Source organism: Apus apus, chromosome 4, assembly GCF_020740795.1.
Source record: "Apus apus isolate bApuApu2 chromosome 4, bApuApu2.pri.cur, whole genome shotgun sequence".
Taxonomy (NCBI): Eukaryota; Metazoa; Chordata; class Aves; order Apodiformes; family Apodidae; genus Apus; species Apus apus.
In genome coordinates, this window is record NC_067285.1 from 47061562 (window position 1) to 47083182 (window position 21621).

Here is a 21621-nt window from a genome sequence, read left to right on the forward strand (position 1 = left end):
TTACAAGATTTAAGGAAAGATGCCAATTATTTAACATGCTTACATTGAAATAATTTGGCTTTTTTTCCCTTTTTTTTTTGGAGGGGTCTCAACTGTGATGGGAGAAAAAAAGCAGCCAATCCCAGAAGCATCTGTGTTGCTTTTTCAGTGTCAAGGTAGCTCTTTACTCCCATTTGTGTGTTGTCCTTCTCAGCTACTAGACTCAAGTGTCTGTCACTCCTGATAACCTTTCAAGGGAACTCAGTACCCAGCTGATTTCTTGATAATGTCTTTGTTTCCTTCATTTTTAATCCTTATGTGGATTTTTTGACATGTTTGGACACATCCTTTGAGGACACACTGGAGATGATGGGGTTTTTTAAATGCTTTAGTATTTAATAATTTATTAGAGCATAAAAGTTTTTACAAACAAGGTATTGAGGGACACCCACTGCTTCAGCCGGGTACCACACACCACACGTGTGGTCCACATGTGGCCTCTGTCAGTATGAGGAGGTACTTCAGATATACTAAATGGCTATCCATATTTGTAACCCTGGGGTGTCTTCTACCAGTAGCTAGAGAAAGCACAGGTGAACTTCTCATGAGTGATGCTATTGCCAGGAGTTGTCCACTCCTAGTGAAGCTAAGAAAGGTATCTTCATACTTGTGAGGCCTTCAGAATTTTTCAGAGCATGTAGATTAGGTTCAGATAAAACTCTAGCTTTCTGACTATTTATGTGTTAAAAAATCTCTGAACTGTTCGGAAATTGTCAATAGTATCTTCTGCATTTGTTCAGTCCAAAGGGATTAAAAAAATTCAGATTGGAGCAGCTGAGGGTGAGAGAAAGTTCACTCCTTACTGGTCATCCAAATTTGCTGAGACATTTTATGAAGCAGTAAAATGAATGCAGAAACTAAAACCAGGGACTGTTTATAATCCTCTAAACCAAAGACAAAGCAGAAGAAAGAGCAGGCGTTGCTACTATAGCTCACATCATATGTAACTTGAGTGAAAGGGACTGAGATGGATATAAAGTGCATGGGCGAGGCAGACAGACACATGGTGTTGGAGATACAAGGTTGAACTTGAAACTCTTTCTTTCAAATTGAAATCCAGGGAATTGTCAACAAGTCCCCATACACATAGAATAAGTGAAAAATGTGATTGTGAGGGGCCTGATGATAACTCCAGGACAAAAGCTGCTCTCCTTCAGCCTGGCATCAATTCAGAAATCTTCCGGCTGCGCTGGGAACACTTTGCATTGCCGTTCAATAGAGCTGGCGCAGAGTTTAACCCCTATCATACATTTATTCCCCAAGGCAAATTGTATGCATCTGGTTTTGTATTCACCTTTTTTCTTATGCAGTTCAATAGTTTCTTGCTGGTAGCCTCAGGGATATTTAAATAAGATGAACCCATTTACCTACAGGACCGTAAAAAGAGAGGAGCTAATGAGGGGCTATGAGGTGTTATGGCAAAGGTGATGAGGTGCCTTTATGAGACCTCTGCCAAGTGCTTTGACACCCCAAGTATAACAGGCAGAATTCCTCTTCAACCAGAGTCTAAAGTAAGGTGGAAAATGAAGCTTTTCCCAACCATCGCTGTTCTGTGCAAGTGTCCACAGGAACCTTGAGGCACCATTTGTGACACATTAGACACTCTGAGATCAGCCAATGTTCCTGATTCCCAGCTGAAAATGCATGGAAATCCACTGCTGGCAAACCTGAGGCTGTCAGGGATTTAAGCCATTACACTCAATCATATTTATATTCTATTAATGATAGATCAGTCTTAATACATATGAGCTGTGATGCTAGCTTTGTTTACAGTGTATGTGGTATAATGACATTGACTTCTATACCATGTCTATGGAAGTTTCTCCTCAGTGGGAGGGCAAGGACAAATTCTTCACAGCCATGTTTTAAAAAGGATGGATGCATTAGCCTCAAAAGAACTTGGATTCCAGAATCTTGAAATTTGGCATGGCCAGACCATTTAGTTTTGAAATCTGGGTAAGCAACACTGTGCTGATTTGCTTTTTAATCATTATCCAAACCACCCCACCAGGCTATTACACACAGCTCACACCCAGCACCCTGCTCTGGGAAGAGATCTAGCATCACCAGTCACTGTTTCTTGCTTGGTACTGGCAAGATGAGACAAACAAACATAATTCTGCCTGTATTTCACTTCTTTAAACCATGAATCTTTTCTTCAACATTAAAACATGTTTTTATAATTCCTGAGGTCAAATGGAATATACTGAATATCCTCTTTTTCAATTCAGTTATCTGAAAAAAATATAAAGAAGAAAAACTTCAGAAAAATCCTATATGGATATGTAAGCTGCAATTTTTAGGAGAATTCTTAAGTTTGAAGCCTGGGTAAAGGCAAATTTGTTAGACCCTCCTGCTTTAGCAATTAGAGGAGTATTTTATGAAGTTTACATATGGAATTCAAAAAGCAACTTTGCAGCCCCCCACCTCAGCCTCAGAGTCCGAAATTGGAGAGAGTCTTCCACTCTAAGGCTGCAATATTCAAAGCAAGTGTGCCCAGCTCCTGACCAGAGCCTTCCCTGAGAAAAAGATCTCTGAAGAGTTTCACCCAGTAGACCATTTTGGGAAGTACATGCATTTTTCATAGATCAAATCAGAGTCATAAAAGACGAAATGCTTTTTGCTGGCTGAAGCATTAGCTGTTACAAAGAAAATAATTCAACTTAGAGAATGAGAGGTTTAACACAGTGCTTGTGTGCCAAAGGATGAGGTGGGAGCCATGGGTCACTTGGCAATAAATCCAACATACTAGTACTATCCTTTATTTCCCAGATTGCCATCATAGAGTTGCATTCATTAGGGCTTTGTTTCAGAGGTACCTAAGTAGGAGGTCTCCAGGGGTTTTTACATAGATGAAGCTTTGTTGGTATCAACCCTAAGTATTCAGCTCTCATCATGTGCCTGTGATCTGTGGGCAGAGATTTTTGAACCTCATCTGACAGTTTCTGCTGTTTGAAAGGAGTGGTTTGATACTTATAATCATTATGTCCATCTCTTAGTTTGTTAGAAATGGAGGCAAGATGGAAAGGGAAGCATTTCACTCAGGCCTGTTTTGGAGTTCCAAAGATTTATCAGCTATTGGGAAAAATCAAATCAAGGTTAGATTTTCTTCTACAAAGATTATAAATTAAATTATAATACTTTTAAAAACACAAAGGTCATTAGACTTTTAAATGGGTACTTTTAGTAATAGGACAACTAGTAACCATACAAGGGAGAAAGTATGGCTGAAACTCTGTTATAGCTTTTTTCAGAGCTGTAATTTGTTTTGCAAATGTTGGTTATACTACCATACTTGAAAATAAAGTTCTACTGTGACCAGGGCTTTACCTCTTGTGAATTATGGTCCCAGCCCTCTTGGATGAGCAACTAGGATGATAACTTCACACTTGCTCCCACAGTTTTTTGTATACTATTTCCCCCAGCATTTATTAAATCCTTCCATAAAATGTATTTCTGTGTTTTCTCTGAAGTGTGAGGGAAAAATTACATTCACTAGCATGAAATACTTGTTAAATAAATAGCAGGTAATTGAATAAAATAGTGGCTAAAATTTTGATGGGGGAGAGGCTTTGCTACTGTGCTGAAATGAATGCCAGGTTTCCAAGGGGTTTCCAAAAGTACAGAAGTCTGATAAATAGTCCTATTCTGTGTTTCTCAAATTGATTTTTAAAAACCTGGTAATAAATTAATAATAAGTAAAAAAAAAAAAAAAAGCAAAAAAAGGCAAAATAAATGGCAATAAAATAAAGATAGCAACATTAAAAGGAACAATAAAAATATATGTGACTGCAGTTTCCTTGGCAATATAGGTGTTGAGGGAACAATGTAGAAATTGTACTTACAGGCACAGTGTATCAGCATTGGACCTACAGGCATTCTCCAAGATGATGTTAAAATATTGGCAGTAGGTATGTTACTCCAAGCAGTTCATTGGTGCCATCTTGATTAGGACCTGGGTCTCCATCACTGCCTCAAGGCCTGTACATGGAATGAAATTGGAAATATGACCAGAATGTCTGTTGGACAGATGCTACCTCAGCACCTCCATGAGTTTCACCAAACAATGTTCATGACTCCCAAAACTGAGACAGATGGACAAAAGCATCATGGAAAAATGTTGATCTTCTGTCCTTTGGTACTTTTTCCGTGAAGTAATCATAAAGACATCTCAGAGTACAATATATTGAGCATCTGTATTATGGCGTTTGAAACTGAGTATTTTCTTTCCCAAAGATAATGCAACAGTTAATTTTCTGCTTTTAGTTGTAATGATTCTCCTCAGCATCAGTTGCTACTAAGTAAGTCCCTATCATTTTTCAAGGGCGTAACTTGCAACAAGGCAGCAATAACAATTACATATTGTTTTAAAATAAGATGCCATTTTCCTTTCTGGCAGGCAGCAATAGGTTTTTAATGTGTAACATTTGTTTAATAAAACTCACAGATGCTTTCTTGACAGTTGCAAAGGAAGAAAAAAGAGGCAAACAAACCCAAAGAAAAAGCAGAAAATATAAAGAGCAAATGAAAGATTCAGCTTCCATTACAACTATTCAGCTTGTGTCCCAGGCTGATACTGCACATTTTGGCTGGATCAGACATCTCTGGTGAACCTGTGCCTAGCAGGGAGCTGCTGCCAGCTGAGTCCCTGTTTTGCTCATGTGTTGCCTCTGTTTCCCACAAATGAATAAATACTGTGAGCTACCACAAGGCTCCAACTTAATGAAGGTGACAGCATTTTGGCATTTGTATTCTCCTGAGGCAATCTGGCTGAACAGGACCGATCTTTCTACAGATTACACATGACTGCTCAGTCTCCAGGGTCTGCCTGCACTTATTAGTTAACAGAGTATGTGAACTGCAGCAGATAACATTTCTTCCTTTGGAGCAAAAGCTAACATATAACCTTTCACTGATTTACTTTTTTGTGGAAAACTGAAAAAAAAAAAAAAGATTCTGATCTTGAAAACAAACAAAAGAAAACCCCGCTTCTTTGCAATAAAACCCCTTGAATATCAAGGTAATGGATACACCATAGGAAGAGCGAGAGGACAGAGATGCACTGCAGAAAGCAGGACAACACTGCAGCTGAGAGTCCTGAGCCCTTTTAAATACAAGAGGCCAATCTCTATTATTATCTCTACAACTATCAAAGGATGTGGGACTGAGAGAGGATCCTCCCTCGGGTCACCAAACCAGGGGCAGAACTCATGTGAGATCTTGGGTCTCCCACCTTATGCAGACCCCAGCCTCTGGCTAATCAAACACCTGCTCTGAATCATGCTGGGAAATACTGGAAGACCATGCAAGTGGAGCCAGTCAAGTAAAAGCAAAAATCAGAGAAGACTAATTTTTCAAAATATAAAAATAACAAATGTAAATACAGAAGAAAAAAATAAATGGCACCATTCTCATTCTGGTAGATGAATTGCACTGTGAAATGGCAGTAATCTAACCTGAAGAAACAGAAAATCCAACATCTACAGAAGAGCCAGGACAGTAGCTTCGACCATTGCTTTTCCCATGTCTGTTTTTTGAGCTCTCCAGCATATCTGGTGAGTGCCAATGGGCACTTTTTTCCTAAACAGACCCAAACTGCAAGACTTTGAAAGAAGTCCATCAGCCCTGCCTCACGACTGGTGACAGGGAGCTAGAGACAGGCAACTGTGAGTGTCTTGGTCTAAGTGGCTCGATATAATCCAGGCTCTCCAGGTATTCTGTGTTATAAAGAAAAACTGGCATTATCACCATGTATCTTTGGAGCAATCCTGCTTACCTGCAAAGGTCCTGTTCCCCAGGCCCAGGAGGAATCAAGCCACGGGAGATGGTTTGGTTTGCACAGCTCTTCATCAGGTTCAGCCAGGACTCAGCCCACCAGCCTTCTCCCCATCCGTTTCCCACACTCGCTCCATCTCCAGTCTGTTTGGAGTATTTCTTCCCTCTCAGCTTCTTTGCTCTTGTTTCTTCTTATATGCAGACACAAAATCTCCAGAGAACAGCTAAATGGGTCATGACTAGTACATCTCTGCCTTTGCTGATGGTAAAGTCTCTCTGTATGCGAAGTGACATGTCTTGAGTGCCATATGAAGCAGGTTCACCGAATTTTCCCTCATCCCATCCCAGTGCCTTTAATCTGAATGACTATGCAATCCAGTATTTACTAAACATAGCAAGTCCAAGAATTCGAATTCTATCAGCAAAAATAACAAGTCCTAACTTCAGGTACTCTGCAAAATTTGCAAGTTCAATTTATATTATCATGTGATATCAGCACATTAAAATTCTTAATTAAAAATTGTATCCCTTCAGAATCTCTTCATCTCTTTCACATGGCTGTCATCCAAAACCAAGATAATGTGAACTGTTCTCCACAGAGGACAGGATTTTGCATCCTCACCTTAGTACACAGACAAAGGTTTTTTCAGTTGTTGCATAAACATTTCATTGCCACAAAAAGTAATTGTTCTGTAATGGATGGCAGACTGGAAAGGGAGCAGTTCCCAACTGACAGCAGCCATGCTTCCTCTAAGTAGCCTATACTTGTGACAATATTTTGCTCAAAAATTCCTCTAGAAAAGGGATTCCCCAGACAACTACAGATCAGGAGATTCTTCCTCATTATCCACTAGAAACAAACTCCCTGGGAAAAAGGCAAAATAAAACGTAACAAATGCATCAAGTTCTTACTCCATAGCAAGTCCAGTTGTATTTTTGTCTCTCCCCAGCAAGTGAGAGAAACGCTTTTTGGTTTGTATCTCGTTTCCTACTTGTACCTATTACAGCCGAATAGGAGGGATGACTGTAAAAACAAAATGATACTTTATTGGGAAAAATCATGTGCTTGTAAGTGTAAAGAATTTTTTAGGGATTATGTGCTGAGGATGGGACTGAAAAATATCAGCCATAGTCACTGTTGTCCTCTGATGGCTTGAGGTTTGTTTAACTCATAAAATTCCCATTAGTTTTAATGGGGCAGGATTTCAACTTGTCCAAATCGTAGCTACCTGAGAAATTAGCATAGATTTTAATACAGGACAAGTATACTTCCAGTGTGCCTTGCCACGTACAATGCACTGTCTACATTACCAGTGTCTCAGCAGCAGCTGGTGGCATAGCCTTCTGCAGCTTGGCACAGTCCCTGAACTGTTACAGCCTGTCCACACTGCCTCCTCTGGCGTTTCTTTCCTGAGGCTTTGCCTGATGTTGTTATAATTCTTCACACCATGGGACTCCCATCACTCACTTTCCCTGAGAGATTGTTCCACAGTTTAGTAGATATTACTATGGCTTTATTTTATCCCTGACATCAATCTTAAATTTTACTTTCCTTTAATTTAATTCTGTTCTCTACAATTTTTTTTAATTTTTTTTTTTTCTCCATGGGTATTAACATGTTCCTTTTTTTATTACATATAAAGTCAAACTATTAGCAATTAGAAATCTGTATTATTTCTTAGCTAGGGAGACCTAATCTTGAGCAGGTATAGGTAATTATGGATTGTACTTAGGGGTCCACTAAAACTTTCTGCTTGATTAACTGTCCCTGCAGGGATGATAAATGCTGTTACACATGAAAGCACCAAGTGCAGAGCGGCAGCACAGCCCCTCCAGCAGCAAACAGGGCAGCACTGCAGCGTGCTGGGCTGGGAGAGAAGAGGAAACTGCCTCCCAGCTCTTTAAAACACTGGAAGGCAAAGCAGATCAATGAAATACACTGCTGGAGGGACCAGCAGTGATGTTCTCCCCAGTTTGTTGTACCCCATTACAGAAAAAAGGAAATGTGAATATTTGAATCTTAATTCAGTTAATAAGAGGAAGGAATGGTTTATATTCTGATTTCACATTGGCTTAAATCAGGAGCTGCTCTAATCCATGGAAGTGGATGCTTGGAGCGCCAGCTGAAGTAAAAGCTCATTCTGAGGCTAGGTGTGCTGCCAAATTTGCTTTTACTTATTTAATTATTTTTTCCACCAGTAATGCTTTAAAAATAAATCACAACAGGTACTAACAGAAGACTCCATGAGCCTTTCCCAGCTGTTTTAGACTGCAACCCCCGAAGCTTGCCTCTCATAATTCAGTTTTAGCTTTAGGCACTTTTAAAGTTAATAGACTCATTTGAGGCAAAGGGCTTATTTGAAATCCACATTGGAAAAAAATGAGCATAAGTGTTCTAGTGCCAAGCTATAAACACATTTATACAGCGCAGTAAATCAATACCACTGCCTTGCCTTGGAGAGACCGAGCCAATTAAGCTGAATGTACAGGACACAATGATGGAAGACCAGTAGCAAAGACTGTGACCATAGTACCCTGCTGAGCAGTGTTTTGGCATTCCCCAGTCTGGCCAGATTTTAGACCATTTGCTTTCAGCTGGTCATGCATTGATACTGGAAGAGAACAGAGATATTTTTTATTTATTTTTTTAAATTATCTGAAAAGCATGCTAAGTATCAGAAAAAGGATTCAAGGATAGTTGATTGTCTGAAAAAAAGGATGACTTTTTTTGTTGGAAGAGTCATTCAGATAGAGGCTGGGCTATGAACACTGCAGCTTTTTCCTATAGTCACCTGCGTAAACTTAAGTCTGCGACTAGTCATGCCTGTTGAAATGTTGGTGGGTCGGCTGTCTTCCTCCGGACTAGGGTTAAAGTTACAAACTTTATGAACCCAAATTGACCTTGATGACCATGCAGTGCATGGAAGGCAGGGAGAAAGGCAATGAGAAAAATGCACAATGAAAATGGAAGGACATTACAGGCACTATGTGAGAGCAGGGTGAGGATGGGCAAGTGGGAAGAGGCAGGAAAGGTGACGCCTATCTACATTTTCCAATGGTATAGGGTCTACCAATGTGCACAAATGTACTGTAATGCCGTAATGATGCTGTGCTTGCTCTCATGGATTCCTACATAAGTAGAAGTCATATAGTCTGACCAGTGACTTTTTGCAAACAAGAAAATGTTCGGTTTTCTGTTACTGGAGCATTTCATTCAACTGTCTCAAAACACAGGGCTTCCTCCCAACTCCCCCTTTTAAGTGTTAATGCAAACTATAAAGCAAAGTTATTAAAAAAAGCCATGACGTTATGGAGCACTGGTTAGCTTTTGGTGCATTAAGTCCCTGAAAATTATGTATATTTTGAGTTTATGTAAAACCTGTAATTGACTATTAAAGTTACTATAGCCTGAATAGGTGCTCAAATCATAAAAAGCTTAGTGTAGTTGGAAGCTGACAGCTGGCAAAGCTGTCTTACAAAAACTCTCTAAAATGCATTAGAATGTGCATAAAAAGTAGTATTTTTTTTCTTTTTAATGAGAGAAGAGCAGAAAAAAAAGAGCCAAGTATCCCTTTTAAAAGGGGAGCATTCAGTCTTTGAGAGAACTAAAAGGGAGTTGCAATGTTCTTTTCAATGTCTTTCTTTGCAGATCCAAAAAACTTGGGCACACTTGTTGCCACCCTAGCCCCTGCTGCAAGATGGTCCTGTGTGTATCTTAGCTGTGCAACTCTGCTGATACCTACTTAAAGCAGGAGGAAGAGATTGCCAAATAAAGGTAAGTGCCAAAAGGCAACTGCCAGGTCACCCACAGTGCCTGCCCAGATCCTGACCCATGGCACTCATTATCCATCTGCCTTGTCAAGTGCCTGAACAGAGTCTCCATCCTACAGCTGGGCATAGGAAAAGACCACCTTTCCTCTTCTCACAGAGCTTACTCTGTGGGTAGGCTTTTTAGAATTATTTTAAAAACTTTGTCCTAGCTATTTTTCTGTTTCTGCCTTCACTCATCTCATTACTTGTTTCACTGTTCATTTACTGACTGGGACAAAAATTGACTGAGACAGGCAGTAAAGAAGTGCAGTGCACCTCTGTGAATAGAAATCAAACTCACCTCATGAGGTTAACAACTCACTGCACCATCATAAAACACGGATATATTTACCTTTAAATCTTGGGCTTTTAGAAAGCAAGGAGAGAAACAAATAACCACAAAGCACGTAACGTAAAACTGAAAATCCACAAATATCTCATCCTAGTAGGGCAATACACTCATGTTGCTAGTCTCTGGGAAGCACAGCCCATACCCCTGAAGATGCATTCATTCACAGCTCGGTATTTGGCAGTCCTTTGCAGAGAAAATGCTGTCACCTGAAGATAACAGGAGATACCTTGGCACAGGCCATGGAAACTAACTTTTCCCAAGCTAACTGGTATCAGTATCATCTAGGGGAGGGGAAGGAAGCACACAGGCTCGGAGGCAGGAGGAGCCATGGCCTCTGATTGTAACTTCTCTCAGAGCACCCTAGCCATATGCTACTTCCTACCTTACTTCAGCAGTGAGGCAGGAGTGTATTTTTCCCTCTTCCCAGCTTCTGTACAGCATGAATTAGAGAGCTGGATATACTCTAGTAAAATATATCCCATCCAGTCTCCACCAAAACTGTAATTACCTGTGGAGCAAAAAGAGGGTAGAGGGAAAGATAAAAATCTCATGTGTGAGCTGTTGATAGCTAGAAAGTTATTCTATTTGCTGCCTCTGTGGGTTATGTCAGCTGAGCTCTTTCCCTCCATGTACTTACTGTGCAGTACAGGATCTTTCCCAGCTACTGCTCTTAGTTTCTTAATATATTGACTGCTTATTCCAGTGCATTGGTCCCATTTGCTTTTGTAGTTAGGATCTCTAACCAACTTAATTTGTCCTCTATAATTTTGAAGACATTTTGAAAAGCATCTCAGAAGCTATTTGCATTTTCTAAGTATGCTTCACTATTACAGTGTCCGTTATACTGAGTATGCATCATCCTCATCTCTACAAGGTATGACAGACTTAATTAATTGCAAATCCTTTGTAATAGTTTTGAATGGATTAGCAATATATTTCATTACCACTAATAAGTCTGCATTTGAAAAGCTGCAAAAGGCTTCATGCAAATACAAGTCTGATGTGGCTCCAAATTTGCATCTGCAGATTCGCACTCAAGCTTTGCAGAGTATCCACTGCATAGACACATACAATAAATAACTTCACAATTACTAGTTTTTGTTCTTTCACTCCCCCACCAGTTTTTTTTCCCTTTTCTTTCTCTTGATGTCAACCTCTGACCCAGGGATGAATGATGACTTTGCATCAGTACCTACTAACATTAGGTGTCCTGTTTGCCTGAGGTGAAGTCTATTTGGTCGGTGGGGTTCTAATGATCTCCTTTATTGACATCAGTGTAACTAACCCAAGTTTAGCATCATTATTCCTGATTCACAGCACAGAAAATGAGATCAAAATCTACTCCAGTGAGTACAAACACAGCTGATTATTATCTGCACATGAAACAGATTAGATTGTCATAGCCTCCTTATTTTCTCCTTCTTGACTATTGAGAGTGGCATGGATAGAAGATACAAAAGCCTCAGTGGGGTTGTCAGATGTAAAACATTTCTAACAACCCACCAAAAATTTTAAACAGTTGACTTACTTGTGTAACATGATGTGTCATGATATGGAAATTAAGTATCCAGGTTGTATTTCACCATGAAGGTGAATACTCCAAAAGGAGTTAATAAAGAAGTCTGCTTGCTGTTTTTCTGCAATACAAACTTTAGAAGTTCTCATCAGTTTGCAGGGTAGCTCTGAATGTTCCCCAGCCATGTTCATAATAGCATTGTGGGGAGGAGTGAAATGGCTACAGGGATTTCAGAACAAATCCTCTGCAGAGAAGATAATGATGTACAATATGTACATTTATATACTTCCACCATAATTAGTACATCTGATTTACTGACACTAATTAATTAAGTCTCATTTAATTAATTGTGTTCTCCAAGGAAGGTGGTGGTGACATTTTCAGTTGGTACCTGAGAGGGGAGCTGTATAATGTAAAGTTCTTGATGGTGTTCCTGCTCTGAAGTCCTCCAGCTCTCCATCTCCCTGTCAGTGCCCATGGACTGTGTTGGGCCATGCAGCTGGAGCATGCTGGATCTGAGCCTTCAGCCTTCCTGAAACTGCCAAAAAAACTTCAGATGAAGAAATAACAATCCAAAATCTGAGCTGAATCTAAATAAACCCCAAACCCAGAAACAGATATGTACATAGCATACCTTAAGTTTCCTTTTAGTGCTCTCAGTGAGACCTCCTCTATTTATTTACTCGTTTACAGTTACTTAAACTTCCTCAGGTTAAACTTGGATATGATAGGACAGTTCTTCTGTTGTTCTGGAGCAACTTATTATGAGCCCCACATGTTTGACTTGCACATCATTCCTGTGTGTGGCTGCATGTCTTGTTTTACACAGATGGGCAATCAAGCATACAAATGCTCCTATAATTTATCCCAGAGTTGCTAAACTGTTTATACAGGCAACTTTCCATCTATTCCTAACCCTCCACATCCTACAGAGGTGTTTTCTCTTGTTCCCAAAATATTATTCTTCATTAATTAAATTTTGGTAAAACAGCTATACCTTTGAGAGCTGAAGATTCTTAATCTCCTAATAGACTCTTTGTGGCTAGGGAAAAAAAAGTCTAATATTTGCTGCAGTGCTATGTTGCCTACTAATTTCTTGTCAAAATGGTGTATGTTTACCACATCTCATTGATGCTCTGACTTACTTTACAAGCCAAAACTGCACATTTCTCTGTGAAAGCTATTTTAAAGAACATTTTCTTTATAGAGCATTCTTTTTATCATCTCATTGCTTAGATGTCCTGCTCCCAGACCAGCTTTACTGATTTCAGCACCATTACACCAGGAATGGATGTGATTCGGCTGATTGTTTTCGGTGGCATGATGTCGCATGCATTTACCATATCCTTGGCAACAGCAAGGCTGCCCTGTGGCCATTTAAGAAGAAAGAAATGGAGTGAATCAGAATACACCATAGTCCCTGCAAAAAGGGGGAAGAAAAGAAAGAAACAGCCATGGAGTGGGGTCTGGGAAGATTAGGCACAGGTTTGAAAACAACGATGCAGTGAACTGAAATCCAAAATGTTGCTTGTCTACTTTCTAGCTGCACCAATAACAATTTCTCTGCTAATTATCTTCCCTTTCGTAGAGTGGGTGCCATTAGCAGTATCATAACAGTAGTGCTGCTGTAGGCAGGACAGCCCAGTGGCAAAGCTTACACAATGCATGTGTCTGGGGTCTGTGCCATGGGATCAGCCACCAGACACATTTCAGGAATGAGATTTTTTTGCTGTCGGGACTAGTGGAAAAAAAAAAAAAAAAAAAAGAAAGTACTGCATGTCTTTCTCTTTAGGGCTCCACATAAAAATCGTATCAGTCGTTTACAGATAGCAGCAGGGTAGTTTCCCCAGCTTCAGATGCTTTTCTGTTCCTGCTACTAATCCAGATGGAAAGGTTCTCCAAACAAAAGCCTAGTACAATGAAGGCATGTGTGAGTTCACTTCCAGCTGCTTCAGTTTGCAGATACTTGTCTTACTCGTTGCTGTCCTTGAAGCACGGAACTTGAGGTTTATTAGAATGCAAAAGAACCTCTTTTCCTGTTCCCTTTCACTTCATCTTTCCTGCAAAGCAAATTGTCAGCAAACACTTGTCAACATTTGATTGCTGTAGTGCAGGTGATTACAAGAAATAAGAAATATTTGGTGTTCTGAATGTTTTCTGTCTCAGTCTATACTCAGGGTGTCACTTCCACTTGAAAACATTTTTTCACGGCTGTTATATGAAGCCCACAGCTTTTAACAAAAAGGGCTGATTATGTAAAAACAAAGTGACATCGGGCTGTCAAAGCAAAATATCCTCACCACAAATCCCAGGCTGGGCCTTGGAGCCAGCAGCTGGATTGTGAATTAAGAGGAATGCCTTCACGGAAGTGGAGTGGAAACACGTGCTGCCGAGCGAGGCAGCCCAGCCGGTGCGCAGCTCTCCTCTGGGTCCTTATTCATGGGAATGGGTCAGCCTCCTCACAGGAGTTTCACAATAGCTTTTGTGCACTGCTTGCTTCTAGATCAGAAGGGGCACAGGAGATAGGGAGCACTGGCAGAATATCTGCGGCTTCACTGGGAACAATCTGGAGCCAAGTATTTCTCCGCAGAAGACTTCTGATGTGTAATAGAAGCCATGCTCCTCTGCAGTGCTGAATAAATGGTAGCCCAGGAAAAACCAAAGACTTCTGCTAACAGTCTGAATTTTAGATACCATGTTTATATATATACATATATATGAAAAAAAGAACATATGATTAAGTGGATTATTTTTCTTTACATGAATGCAGACACACCGATATTCACAAGCTTCATTTTATACCATGTCAAAGGGAGCTGTCTTTACTCCTTTGCCTTATATTCCAGTTTAGGACAGACACTTCTGCTGATAAACTCAATAGAAACTACTGCTCTATAAATATTGGTGCCACATAACCAGGGGTAGGCTTTACCTCAACTTACTCCAGGCATCTAAAAGTTGCACACTGAGTTTAAGCTGCTTGTTTTGGCTTTCTCTATAGTGAATGGAAGAATAGGTATTTCTCCATATGGAAAAAAGTTCCCTCCATAGCATGACTGTCACATGGAGGGGTCTCCAGAGGGATCTATTTTTCTGCCTCTGCCAGTGTAAGGCATATTTAGTCCTTGGCTCCTAATCAGCTGAAGCTGGCTAAAATGCATTCTCCTGCCTTATGTTCTTAAACATTGACTTACTACAGCATCTTAACCTGATTTTTTGGGGGGGTAATTTTGTGAAACTCCTTCCCCCATCTTATTATAAAATGGTATAAAAATGTGTAAAATTGCTCCCTTCAGCAGGATAAGGTTTAAATTTTAATTTTGTAGTAACACCAACTATAATTTCAGAAAGGCTGCTATTATTGTTAAATCAGAAAGTGAAAGGGCAGTTCTGGGTAGAAGAGTTAGGTTTTTAGTAGAGCTTATTATAAGATTGAAGACATGGCTTTGATAAATTCAGAATACACCCCAACTACAAATCAAGAGGTTTTGTTAACTTCCAAAGACCTCCTCCTTGGCATGCAATCAGCTGACTTTGTTTTTCTCTTTTTTTTTTTCCTTAGAACTCCTGGCAATTTCTACACTAGCTGTGCTTGTTATGACCAATGGCATATGTATGATTACTTCCAGAAGGAAAAAATCAAAATAATTTCAGATCCTTGCTTCAGAGAAGCCCTGTCATGAAAGGGAGCTGGAAAGGGAGCTTTCCCCTGGAGTAAGGCAGATTACATGAAAAAAAGCTTAAGAAATGTAACTCAAAGCCAAGATCATACCCTGGTACAGGATGAAGATTCTTGGAGGTTTCTGGATCTTCGAAAGCTAAGTTCATAGGGAAGGTGGTAAACTCACTTCCAATATAAAGAAGAAGTCTCTCAAAAACAGAGAGTGAATTAGTTTAGGTAAGTGCAGAATAAATATTAGAAATGCCTAATGGAAGAATTGGGAGGAGAACAAAAAAAAATCCAGTTATGTTGGCCTTGACATGTAAGCATCTGTACCAAAGGTGGGTTAAATACTGCCTGTATGACTGATGAGAACCACTGGGTTTTGCAGGGAGCTGTGCCAAAGGCTTCTGACTCCTGTGCTGCCAGCCAGCTGCACCCAGCTGGCCAGGGACACCTGGCTGCATGACAGCCACCAGCCCTGTGCAACCCATGTTCGCTGGTGGGTTCAGCACCTGGGTCGGAGTGCCTGGTAGATGTGCCAGGATCACCTCTGTGGGCACCCACATCACACAGACTGCTCTCGTGGCCGTGGCCATGGCCACTCATCTGCTGGTGACTCCCTGTTGTTCTGTCTGGATCACGCAGTCTTCCTTGCAAATTGGTCTGAATTATGCAGCCATAAGTTTAGCCTGTATCTTCTGCAGTTAAGCTGCAGTTAAGCTATTAAGGTAAGATTTATGTACCATCATAGTAAATGGAACAAAATGGGTTATTTTGAAGTTGAATGGAAACCATCAATATCAAAACCTTTTCTGGAACAGACTTATCTTCAAAGAGCAGTAGTTATTTGTAATTATGTAAAGATCTAACCGCTTTCCTCACCAAATACCATATTAGATTGAGCTTTATGCTCTTTAGTTGCCTGTTGGTAAAAGGAGGGCATTATGACATCTGTTAGAAAAAGCAAACCAGTTTATGGTCTGGCAGGCTCTGACTCACTATGACCAAGAAGAACTTACGGCATGGGGGTTTAGGCTGAAGGAGAAAATGAAAAGTATGTGGTGCTCACGGGCAGGTGCACCATGGTGAGTAACCAGCATGCTGAACTAGGTGGAAGAGCTGCCATCCAGTCAGGTCTTACACTGTACTCAACGTAAGTGTATTGCCAAGTGCAGTGTCAAAAACGCTTATCAAATTGCTGGCACACGTGGAAATAGCTGATTTTCATGACTCCTGCTACATGGGGCTTCAGGAGAGAGATTTACTTCTCCAATTTCCAAAACATTTGTTGGCCAGCTGAAAGAAACAGGAGAGCTCAGGCTACAATTCTGACTAGCATGTATCAACTCAAACTTTTCTTAAGCACATATTTGGTGTCTAACTGTGATATGAGCTAAGCATCTGATATTCTTCTAAGGTTAGAGCTAAAAAAATGGGACATCCATTAAGCCAAGGCAAATGCTGCTGCTTACTTTGTCAGCTTGGATCAGCACAAATTACATCAACAGCTCCCTTGTAAACGAGAGGAGGTTTTTCTTCACTTTCTGAATTTTAATTGCTTTTTGAAGAACTGAAGACAGCAAGACTGACTAGTCAGTAAGTGCCCATCAGCTACAGGCAGGTTGTACTACAGGCTATGATGACTTAAATCTTTTTGGCATCTTGTATCTAAGGAGAGGAAGGCACAGATAATAATAATAATAATAAAAAAAACCAGTTCTTAAGATAGGCTGAAGAACTTCAACCTCATCTTATTGCAGAAAAGGAGAAAATCTATGGACGTGACTGGAGTTACAGTGATTTGACAGCAGTTTGAGTGTGGTCTGCATTGTGTTTAAACCTTGAAACTGGACAGTAACTTCAGAACCCCATTTAACAAGAGACCAGCTACTGTTGTCATTTCTTCCTGCCAGCAGAACATTTATTTAGCTTATAGTCCATCTGGAGACTAAAAGATGAGCTAAGAATAAGAAGTATTAGGGAAAAAGATGGGATAAATTTACTGTCTGTCCCATCAGCCCTTGTCTTTACAGCAGCCCCATGGGCACTTAACTTGTATTCCCTTGTATTAACCTGTATGCTTTCATAAGTATTTAGCTATGAATGAAGAGAATTCACCAAAAATCCCCCTAACAAACAAATCCCAAGCTACTTAAATTTATCTCAGACAGTAGATTTTTAAAAAGCATTTTCTAGTTAAATGGTGCAGGATCATAAAAAGGTTTGACACCTTCCCTGAATTGTTGACTCAGGACCTCTGTGAATTTAGACAGCTGTGAGGGATTTTTTGAAAGCCCCACATAAGTTGCTGCATCTTTCTGTCTTCAAATACCTGCAGAAATCAAGGCTTTTGACCCACATCCATCCTGCCTCACTGTGGCACTGGGCTGAGCTCCCCAAGGTCAACATTACCCCCTGACCTCACCTGTACTTAAGTGTCCCACAAAGAGACAGTGCCAGAAGGCAGCTCTGCACAGCAAGCTGTGTCTCTCCAGACACTTCTCTCTCTCATTGACAGCTCCATGGAGTCCTAACCTTTGGTTAAATGTCTAGAGTTAGGACACTTGTAGGGACTGGGAAGTGTGAGGTGTAGTGGAGCACAGTGGGTTGACTCTGGAGTTAGGGGAGCTGCTAAGCCCAAGATGGTGAAGAGCAACACCATACAGTGTCATGCAGGAGGTACCTGAGTAGGTGCTCCACTGCCACTTCCAAGTTTCGCACAGAAGCAGGTCAGACTTCCCTTTGCCTCCAGCACAGCTGAGTCTGCCTCCTGTTGAAGAGAAAACACGTGAGATTTTGCTTCTTGCAAACAGCTTTTTACTTGTAGGAAACGATTTGTGATGTTTCTCACCCTAGAAAAGTGCCAGGCATGATAAATGTCGTTTAAGAAAGCATTTGGCTTGCCTGTGATGAACAAGAAAGGTCAGAGGCTAGGGACCTATGGTGAAAGCTAATTGCTGAAGTTATTTGTCTGGCTTGTGTTAGATGCTTGGATCCTGCTATACAAGTGAGAAGTGCAGAGTGCCCTAAATGCAATATTTTAATTTAAGTGCTTCTAGAACAAGAGAGAAACAATTCAATTATCATCTCATTAAAGGCTTAGCTATTTACATCTGGACAGCTTTTCCACTTTGATCTCATAAGCAAAATGAGGACATGTTTATTTGCTTTTATAAAGGCCCAGATCCAAGCAAAACACACATATCTGGAAAATAACAATGAGAGGTTGTAAACATATTAAATACCTTTGATTGTCGCTAGATAACACAACAGATTTCCAAGGTTAAAGAATTCAAGAGTGCTGACTCCTGGTTTCCATTTGACTCCCATTACAAACCTCTTTTCTATGCTACTAAATGAAACAATATACTTCTCCCCATGGACACATGAACAAGTTATAGCATCATTGTTTGGTTTTAGATTCCTTCCCCCTTGTAGTCTTCAAAAAATTGCAAGCACTGTAGCCCGAAAATTTCATTAGTAGAGAAAACACTGCTCCCATCTATTGGTGAGGAAGAGAAGAATACCCATAAAACTAGTTAAGCTGTTTAGCTCTTTTACCCAGATGACTGGATGGATAGGTAATCCAGAATAGAGGATCTCTGACACCATCTGTTAATTAACAAAAAATATCATCCTTCTTTGTCTTTCACATCATGGTTACATTTCAGTGACCACAAAGTCTTCTCAGCATCCTGTACTAGGATGACTTCTCTGTAAGAGCTTGAAAAAGATTTAATGAGTAGACATGATGGAAAGACAGATACACAATGGAGCTGAACAAAGGAAAGCTTTTTTTCACACAAGCCATGGTAGCAGCAGAAGTGAGACATCTTGGTGGTGGAATGAGATGATCTTTAAAGATCTAGCCCAAACCATTCTGTGATCTTCACTGAAAGCTTCACTGAAAGCCATGAAATGGAATTAAACCTTCAGATTGTTTTTTAGGAAAAGGATTCAGAAAACAATAGAATAGTGACTTATAGGGGCTGGAAACAGGACGGCCAGGCAGAAGTTGGACCTCTGAAGCTATGGTGTCCAAACAGGCCTAAACCATATGGAAATTTAGCAGATAGGGATGGAGAAATGTTGCTCAGAAAGGCTGTATGCCTACAGGAGATTCACAGCTTCTGCTGGCCATCAAGTCAATGGACCATTACCAAAGGTGCTGAATGAAGTGGATGGTGCATTGTTTACACAAAGTTAATGTTATTTTTGCCTTGCCATTAGTGAAGGTTTCTTTGTTTTCAAAGAGTTTCACAATTGCAAGTAATAACTATTGCCTGAAGGTGTTTGGAAAACAGCCTGGGTGGGAAGGGACACAGTGTTGTACACTGACTTTCAAGAGGGGTCATCTTCTGAACATGGCCTTGTTGCTCTGGGTATCCAGTGATTAGACATGGTGGCAAGATCCCAACTAGGCAGAGGAGAAAGTAGTCAAAAGAAAGTAAATTACTGGATTCATAAGAAAGGGCTGAATTTCTGAGCTCATCGGCTTTTTTACTTGAATTTTCTCAGCATCCAAATCTTAAATGAAGCCTTACTGCTGTTGTTAGAAGCAACATTCATTTTTTGCCACCCTCTCTTCAGTGGTCATTGCCATTCCAAGATTATTAGGAAGAGCTACAAGCATGGTAAGGAATGTAAAAGAGGGCTGGATGGAAAAGATGCTGCTGAATAAATCTATACTGAGGTGAATACAGTACTGAGACAGAATATCATTCAGCAGAATGGTTTATTGCTAAAAACTGGCATCTTGCAGTTGAACTGACATTTTCTAAAGAAAACTGCATCCACAGAGAGCTGACTGATGAGTTCACATTGTAAAAGATTGATGAGGAGTTCATCCACTGAAAGGCCATTTACAGGCTTTACTTTCTCACGGTCCTGCTCTGGAAAGAGTTACTCTGCTTACAAGACTTACATAGCCCATGCATATCCTCCCATTGTTTCAACTTAAGGGGGGAACATCAGCTGTTTTCTTCTGTTGTGAACAGGGGCCACGATGGAGGGCTAATTGGTTCTGTTCAGTTAAATGTTCGTTTCATGAGGCCAGGCTATTTCACGTACTGACACTGGACAATGGGACCAGCAGTGTGAATCTGTGATCTCCATTAGACAATAAGCATTTAGGCTACCTCTTAAAAATTTAGCAAGAAAACTCCTTGTTTCTTTTTTCATGCAATTAAAAACCTCAAAAGATAATTAGGCAATTTATAATGGATAATTATCCGTGGTTTGGGAAGAATTTCTCTTTGGCAAAAAACTCTGCATCAGTTATGCTATCAGCCAGAAGAAGTATACTTCCCAGAGAAACTTTTTTAAGGTGTGAACTATCTATTAATACTGGAGACACCAAGGACACATTCCTAGCAAGTCGTACTAAAGAAAATGTGTGTATCCCTACCACGTGCTGAGATCATGGTAGTCAGGTACAGAAATATGTATTTCCAAAATAATGTCTTTCTTTGGTGTTTTCAGCTTGTATTTTGAGGCTGGTGATCAGATTCTCCAAGAGACATGTCTCTTGAGCCTGCTGGAACTACACTTTAGTACCTTTCTGGCAAAGAAAATTAATCCTACATGAATTTTAGATAGTCAGTTGATTCTGTAGCATCAAGGTATGGAGTTTATTCCAGCTCCATTTCCTTTCTGGGAGATGGTTGCACATCAAAGGCAGCATTTTGGAGATATTGAGGAGCAGAGGTGAAACAGTATGTGCAGCCCATTTCTTAATCCTGACCTTGCTATTTTTATGATGAAAAAGTAGCCTCATGGATGTTCTAGTCCATACAAGATCCTTATTCAGAGCAATGCTACCCACAGGAACAGGGAAAGCAGGAAGATGGCTTGGGTCACCTCTTGTGTACCTGTCTCTGAGGCTGATGTTTCAGAGGATTAAACATGAGCATAGAGTCCTGCAAAGAAATTATTTTTTCAGGACAGCAAAAAAACTAAAAAAAAAACCACGGTATTTTCCCACTATACCACCATAAGACAATCATAATATTGGCTAAAAGAAATTTCCTTTGGCTTGGGAGGGAGGGGATCCACAATTGACATGCTGTTTGAATGCAATGGATTTGTCTTTCTTCAAATCCAGGTCAGTGGAAGAACACAGGATTTTGTTCCAGTTTTGCAGGGATACAGTTTAAAAAGCATACAGGGAAATAGAAAAGAAAGGAAGGGGTCAGAGGACTACTTTATTTAGCATTTCATAGAGGCGCCTTTACAGGAAGCAATTAATTGCAATATGGCTCATTATACACGGTAAATAGTGTTTATTGCTTCTGATTTTTCCTTTTGTGCCATATGGAAACCTGCTCATCTATTCACCAGAAACGTCACTATACAACTCACTGAACTTATCCAGCTCGCAACTGTGTGCAGCCCATGGGGAAATGAAATGCACCTTAAAAATGTCTGAATATATCAGTTGACAAAAATACTGGTTTCACACTGTTC

The 21621-nt window shown here is 40.2% G+C and overlaps 1 long non-coding RNA gene across 1 annotated transcript; it reads right to left on the reverse strand.

The window, feature by feature from the left end:
• Positions 1-3016: 3016 nt before the first annotated feature.
• Positions 3017-6127, reverse strand: LOC127384649 (uncharacterized). Its single transcript, XR_007889471.1, has 3 exons — positions 5816-6127; positions 3885-4020; positions 3017-3114 (listed from the first exon to the last, which is right to left on the reverse strand). It is a non-coding gene; the product is annotated as an uncharacterized LOC127384649 (long non-coding RNA).
• Between the last annotated feature and the right edge of the window lie 15494 nt (positions 6128-21621).